The sequence below is a fragment of the Rhamphochromis longiceps genome, linkage group LG19, assembly GCF_057381845.1.
Source record: "Rhamphochromis longiceps isolate RC_006_pf linkage group LG19, R_longiceps_female_GT1.1, whole genome shotgun sequence".
Taxonomy (NCBI): Eukaryota; Metazoa; Chordata; class Actinopteri; order Cichliformes; family Cichlidae; genus Rhamphochromis; species Rhamphochromis longiceps.
The window spans coordinates 9,990,586-9,997,140 of NC_140575.1; the positions used below are offsets into that span (position 1 = coordinate 9,990,586).

The 6,555-nt window shown below is 40.9% G+C and overlaps 1 pseudogene; it reads right to left on the reverse strand.

Annotated features, from left to right (window-relative positions):
* Nucleotides 1-2,828: 2,828 nt before the first annotated feature.
* On the reverse strand, nucleotides 2,829-3,956 carry LOC146646181 (nanos homolog 1 pseudogene; annotated as a pseudogene).
* Nucleotides 3,957-6,555: the final 2,599 nt, after the last annotated feature.

Sequence of the window (6,555 nt, forward strand, 5' to 3'; positions counted from 1 at the left end):
TCAGCTGTCCTGACTCTGACAGTGTGTGTGGGAGACACCACTGAAGAAGAAAGTGCTACAGTATCTGTATGTGCTGACACACAGAAACCCTCCGGCTGTTTAACACTCAGAGATGAGTCAGAGTTTATGCCTAATCAGCCTTAGTATTTACTTAAAAAGAGGCATCAGGCTGATCTAGCGAATGGTTACAATTCCTGCTCATGTTTATTGGCCATTAAAGAAAACACTTTACTCTGTTTTTCACAGCAAATGTTTCTACAGATGTCAGCAAGGTCTGCAAAACATTTAAAAAAAGACAACTCTGTTACAACTTTGAGAATCCATCCAGCATCCTGTGAAAGGCAAGATACTCACAAAACATTTTGAGAATGAAGTGCCATGCTTTATTGCTTATATTAAAGGTTTTTTTTTTATTAGGCGGGAAAACTATTTTTTTTTGGTGCTTTTATGAGTATTTTAAACGTCACATTTTAACTTAAACCTTAAAAAACACTGATAAGCTACACGGTGCCACTAGGTGGCAGCATTCGGCCTTTATACCGCATGGAAGTAACATTATTGGTAACGTTGTAGTTTACTGTAGTCCCCAATAGAGGCTATTGGATTGTTGTTTTACATATTTCTGTGTGAAATGCATAAGTGTTATTATATTAGAGAGAAGCAAAATGTGTTAAATTTCTAAGTCTCTGCTGTGGTCAGTGCGTTAGCTCAATTCAAATTGATTTGTAAAAACAACATTATATATCAAAAATGTTACTGCCAATATCTTTCATAAAATATGTGACAGTTATTACAGAAATCTATAGACTTTTACTGCACAAGTTTTATTTAGGAGTTTCTGCCAAATACCAGCTGTAATTCTTTGCAATGAAAATGCTCTCGGCTAAAAGGGTCTGTGAATAATCCTGAACAAAATATAGTCTTGATTTAGAAGAAAACATAAGGCTTTAAAATGTAAACCATTTAATAACAGACTCCTTATGCTGCTTTTGTTTCCGTGTCCTGTCATGTCTCACTGAGATGTTTGAACACAGCCATTAATGATATTATATAATTCAGTTGTCACAACAACAGTCGCCTCTAAGTGTTTTTGTAAGTTAAAGAGCTAGAAAGAAGAAAACATAATAATCAAACGAGCAAGCACCTGGCAACAGTGGGAAGGAAAATCTCTTATTTAACAGGAAGACACCTCAAGCAGAACCAGGCTCAGGGACGTCCAACCATCTGCCGTGACCAGTGGAGGGTGAAGTGATATTATCTGCTTCCTCAACCATGACATGATATCACATGCGCCCCCCCCCCCCCTGAAAGATTTTTTGGGAAATCTTTCATGGTTCAGGTGTGGAAGGGTGAATTCCATATTTAAAGTACCATATTCACTTAAGCAATAAAGACCAGTCCTAGAGTGCATTCCTCCACACCACACATGAACTTAGATCCAGTCCTTATTCAGTAGGATATCTGGATCCAGATGAGCTGGGAATATTTTCTTGAGAACATCAAGACAACGTCTTTCAGTTTTTTGGGTTTTTTTAATTTAATGTATTTGTGACGATATTACATGTACATATAAGATAATATATGATTTTACCTCATCTCATGACGATAATAAATCCCTTAAAAAATTCCTGGATCAAAACTTGAAACTCCGATTTTATTTTTTATTTTATTCTTTTGTTTTTTGTTTCTTTTACAAATTCTATGAATAAAAAGATGCTTAGGCAGAAAACTGAGCCGGTCACATGACCTACTTGGCGGATGTGAAAACAATAACATACTCATCTGAATGAAGATTTTAGGGGGGTTTTGTAATAAGATCAGCGCTTAAAAAATGTTATCAACCAGAGCGGACTTTAAAAGAGACACATAGACCCTAAATTTAAAAAATAAAAAGAGAAAGAATGACTTAAAGTTTTGTCTAAAGACGTTTTTAGTGATATCTGCATTCAAGCGTTCAAGGCTTTGAGCACTAGGTGGCGCAGTTGCACTGCATGTCAGTGTGGCAGCTGTAGATGGTTCCAGATGAAATAGTTTTGTGAATAAATGTATTTCCCCACTTACCTTTGACAGCATACGCTCAACTTAAGATGCTGTCATCACCTGCTGCAGGCTCTGCCTACAGCTACCATAATCATGATCGTGTCAGCGAGTCTCGTACAGTCAAAGAAATCTGCAAATCCCATGTTTATTCAGAGGTCATTTACAGCGAATATATTTCCCAGTGGTACATAAGGTAAAAATAAGTACATAAAACATTTTAGTTGACAGATAGACTTTGGAATGTCAGGCTTTTCATTGCTAAAATCGTTTGTACGTTTACAAGAATTGCAGGTGCACATTTCCACGTTTAAAGAAACAAAACAAAAACAAGTCAGTGTGTGTACTTGAACTATATGACAGAAATGAAAGTCAGATCTCACCTCCAGTGTTTTACATTCACTTGAAATGTGTAAGATACCTATTTACACGAAATCACATAAAGAATATCAGACATGAGCGACGTATAAACGACAGAAATTTACCTTTAGGCTAAGTTGCAATACAAAAAGTGTATTCCTTTGGTAGAAAACATAGATCTCAAGGAAGGGAGAAAAAACATGTGCAGGACATAAAGAAGTAGATCTTGCATCTCTTGCACGGCCTGTCACACTTCTTACATCCATGGGGCCAATGGGTTGTGGGACTAAACATTCACCTCATATCAGGAGTGCTGCATATTCATTTATGTTGGCAAGAGCAGCCCGCTGACTGCTGGGCTGTTTGCACTGGCACTGCGTTACTTGAAACACAGCAACTTCTGATTATAGCATGAAGGCGATCATTCACAGGTCGATCTGTACAGTACTTTGGTTCATTTTTTTAATCACCAAGTCTTTAAAGAGTGCTGGGGGTTATATTACGCGCAGTGCGTCCAAGTGTAAACTATGTGCCCACAGTTACAGTATAGACAGAAACATTGGAAATGAAGCTGTTACATGTACAAAAAGAAAAAAAAAAAAGAATAGAAATCGTATTTCTTCAGATCGTTTCTTTCTTTTTCCAGACTTGTCTTGTGCGTCAAATGGAGCGATTTTACTGCCACAGACATTAGTAATTTCAGACAGTGCCACTCAAACGTCATTAACTTCATCTGCTCGCTCAGAAGATTTTCAGCCGTTTGCCAATCGCTCTGCCCCCCTTTGCCACTCTCTGGCTCGGCTGGTCTTTAGAAAGCGGGCAGTACTTGATGGTGTGCGCATTGTCACCGTTGGCACTGCAGAGGGGGCAGGTGTACGCCCGGAGGATGGGGCAAAGCACTCTGCCGTCCACTGTCTTCAGGATATGGGTGCCGTAAACTTCCTCTGGTGCGCCGTTATTCCGACAGAAGACGCACACTTTGGGCTCCGGTTTGCCCCTCTGAGCCTGTTTGCGTCTTCGGTCCATGGCGAGCAGGTCGAAGCCAGAGAAGCTTCCCTTGTACGAGGGGGTATCTCTGTCCCCCAGCTGCGAATCACTAGCGAGGTGTTCGTATGGCCCGAGAAGCGAGATGCGCTCTTTGAGATCATAGATAGAGATTGGCGGGGAGCTCGGGGCCGCGCAGTAGCAGTCCAAGGGTCCGTCGTTGGTGTCCCTGCCGTGCCCAATTACGCAGGAGCAAACCGGGGAATCGTCCTCCAGTCCCAAAGTCGCTTTAAGAGACTCGGTTATAGAGTTAGGGCTGAAGGGCGGACTGTTGATCTTATTTTTGGCGACAAGTGTCGACAGCCCGAGGTAGTCGTTCCAAAAATTAAAGGTGTAATCATAAGGAGACCGCGCGTCCAGGTAACCGCGGTCTAAGAAATCCATCCTGTCAGAGCCGCACAGTTTAACGTCCACACTAGTGAATAGGCGTTTTGGATTGGATGGCTGTCAGCATGAGGATCCAGTGGAGGGTTCCTCTCTCTGCTCCTGCTGGGTCTACTTTGCAGAACATTGAGCATGCAGGCGCTGTTAAGTTGCCCAGAATAAAACACGGGGGCGTGGTTTGGTTCAAGTTGATTTTCTCTGTGGCCCCATAGGAGGGTCTACAGAGCAGGGAGTGACTGAGCTAGGAAATCATTTCCCCTCCCATAATATGACGATTAGCACCGAAATCTCTTTGTGTTAAAAGAAAGTAAGCTACCCTGTTGGTTGGGTTTGAAAGAAATCAGCTGTTACTCTGTTGAACTCAAGATGTGACTGGTTTTATGACATATTGTCAATTTACTTTCCCCCTTTTGCTTTTTAGTATAGATAGATAGATAGATAGATAGATAGATAGATAGATAGATAGATAGATAGATAGATCAGAGTGGATTTGACCTGTCTTCCAGTGTATTTTTTGTTTCCACAACTTTTTCTAAGCTGCTTTTTAAAATTTTACGTGATAGAGGGTCAAAGGAGTTCTTAAAAAGTCATTCTGCTCTGCAGAATTCTGTATCATCCTCCCGATGGTAACAGTTCACACCGAGAGTACAGATTGTGGTTCTAAACAGTGTGAATGATCTTTCTGACCAAAGATTTACAGTGCAGCCTGGTGAAGTTGTTATCCATGCAGATATTGTGATATTTGTCAAACTGGATTTGTGTAGTTGGTTGGTTTTTAATAACAGTGCTGCTCAGACCAGCATCATATTTAACCCTTGTGTTGTCCTCGGGTCAGAAATGACCCCTAGGTGAATGGCAACAAATATATGGGAATCCCGAGGACAACACAAGAGTCATAAGAATAATCTCGCCTTGTTTGTGTCACACCAATCGACAAACCGCCTTACATTTGAATGATACATGCTTATATTTTCATTCTTAAAGACTCAATTCAGCACAGCAGACTTGACTTATTTTCTCAGATTTGTCTCCACAGCCACAGAATCGTGGCAGGAGGGTTGAATTTTCCATCTGCGCTCTATTGCACTTTTGATGACATTAAATAAGATATTTGTTTAGCTTCTTTTTTAATCTTCATCTTGTGAATCGAGGCTTGTTAATATCAATATAACATAGCCTGAAAAGCAAAAGTCACAAAGATGCCAAAACTGTCACAAGGTGTCACAAGTAGGAACTCTTTGATTTAGGGAGGGAGGGAGGTCACAAGCCCTGAACAATAGATTATGATGTGTCTTAAAGAATAGGTCATATTAGACTTTGTCCTACCATATCTCATACTGGAATCACATTATGAATGAGTCTTATAACCAATATGGATAGAGGAATCGCTACAGCAACCAAAACCTCTTTTGTGCATATGGGCATATGGGAATTGATCTAATGCTTGTTCCTTAGACTAAAAGTCCCAAAAGTTTGTTTTTTGCAATGCCTTATACAACTTTAATGACAATAACTTTCTAGTTTGAATGAGTTGGGGATACATCAGTAGCTGAAGAGACAAAAAATCAAAGAGTGCCACATAGTGGAACTAGGAAAATTCAAAAAGTGTAGGACATAGTCATGTAACGCCTCAAGAAGCAGTGACCTTTAAGCGCGCACACACAAAAAACATCTTGTGCTTGACCACTGTAGCAGATTTCATCCTTCACCGATGATGAACCTGTCACTTCTGCATGAAGCTGCACATGTTCTGCTTCCCCTGAGCCCACGGCTTGGTGCTCACAACCAGTCCTCCTCTGCTCCATTGTCTCGTCCCTGTAGCAGGCCGTTTAACTTCATTAATATGCATTAAAAAGGAGTGTGCCACATCTGTGTGTGTGTGTGTGTGTGTGTGTGTGTGTGTGTGTGTGTGTGTGTGTGTGTGTGCACGCGTGTGTGTGTGTGTCAGTCAAAGCCCTGTAAGGAGGGCGCCCAAAAAAAGAGCTTGATAACTGGCCCGACTGCTGGGACAATGACAGTGTTACTATTTTTGTCACACCCTCAAGTGAAATATTAAGGACAGTGAAAATTGAGACAGAAGTCATTTGCATGTCTTATATTTTCAAATTGGAGCTCAGATTAATTTTCTGACTGTGGTTTTCATTGATGAAATAAAACCCGTAACGGTCTGCTGCAGATTAAGACTTAGTCTGTGGATATGATTCTGCGATTCGTTTACAGGAAAACAGAAACGGCGTCGTTTTGTAAGCCACTTTGGTGCGCCTTATAAATGTGCTTGTTTATAGGTTCATGTTCAGCCGCTGGGTATATATATTGTGGAATAAGACCTGTATTTGGGTCACAAAAGGGGGGGGGGGGGTGAGTTTCATTCTAAATCATGCCAAAATCTTCAAGAAAATATGCGTGCATCCAAAATTTGCACGGGCCTATAAATCCTGGGAAGGCTTCTTTTAAAAGCGATTACATTCGCTGCTGCTGCAAAAGTTTCCAGTGAGTGTAAGACGGCGCAAAAGCATGAAGAAAATCATGTTAGCGAGACAGTTTCTTGTATGTGAGAATAAATTATCATCAGAATACACCACATGGTCTCTTTTCAAGGTCACCTCCAGCTCTGCATGCACAAAGGAAATCATGAGAGAGCATTTAAAAGATGAATGGCTGCCATATCACAATGGATAAATTGCGCGGGGGCCAATATGACATGTGGCTCTGCTGCTTTGGGCCTACCCT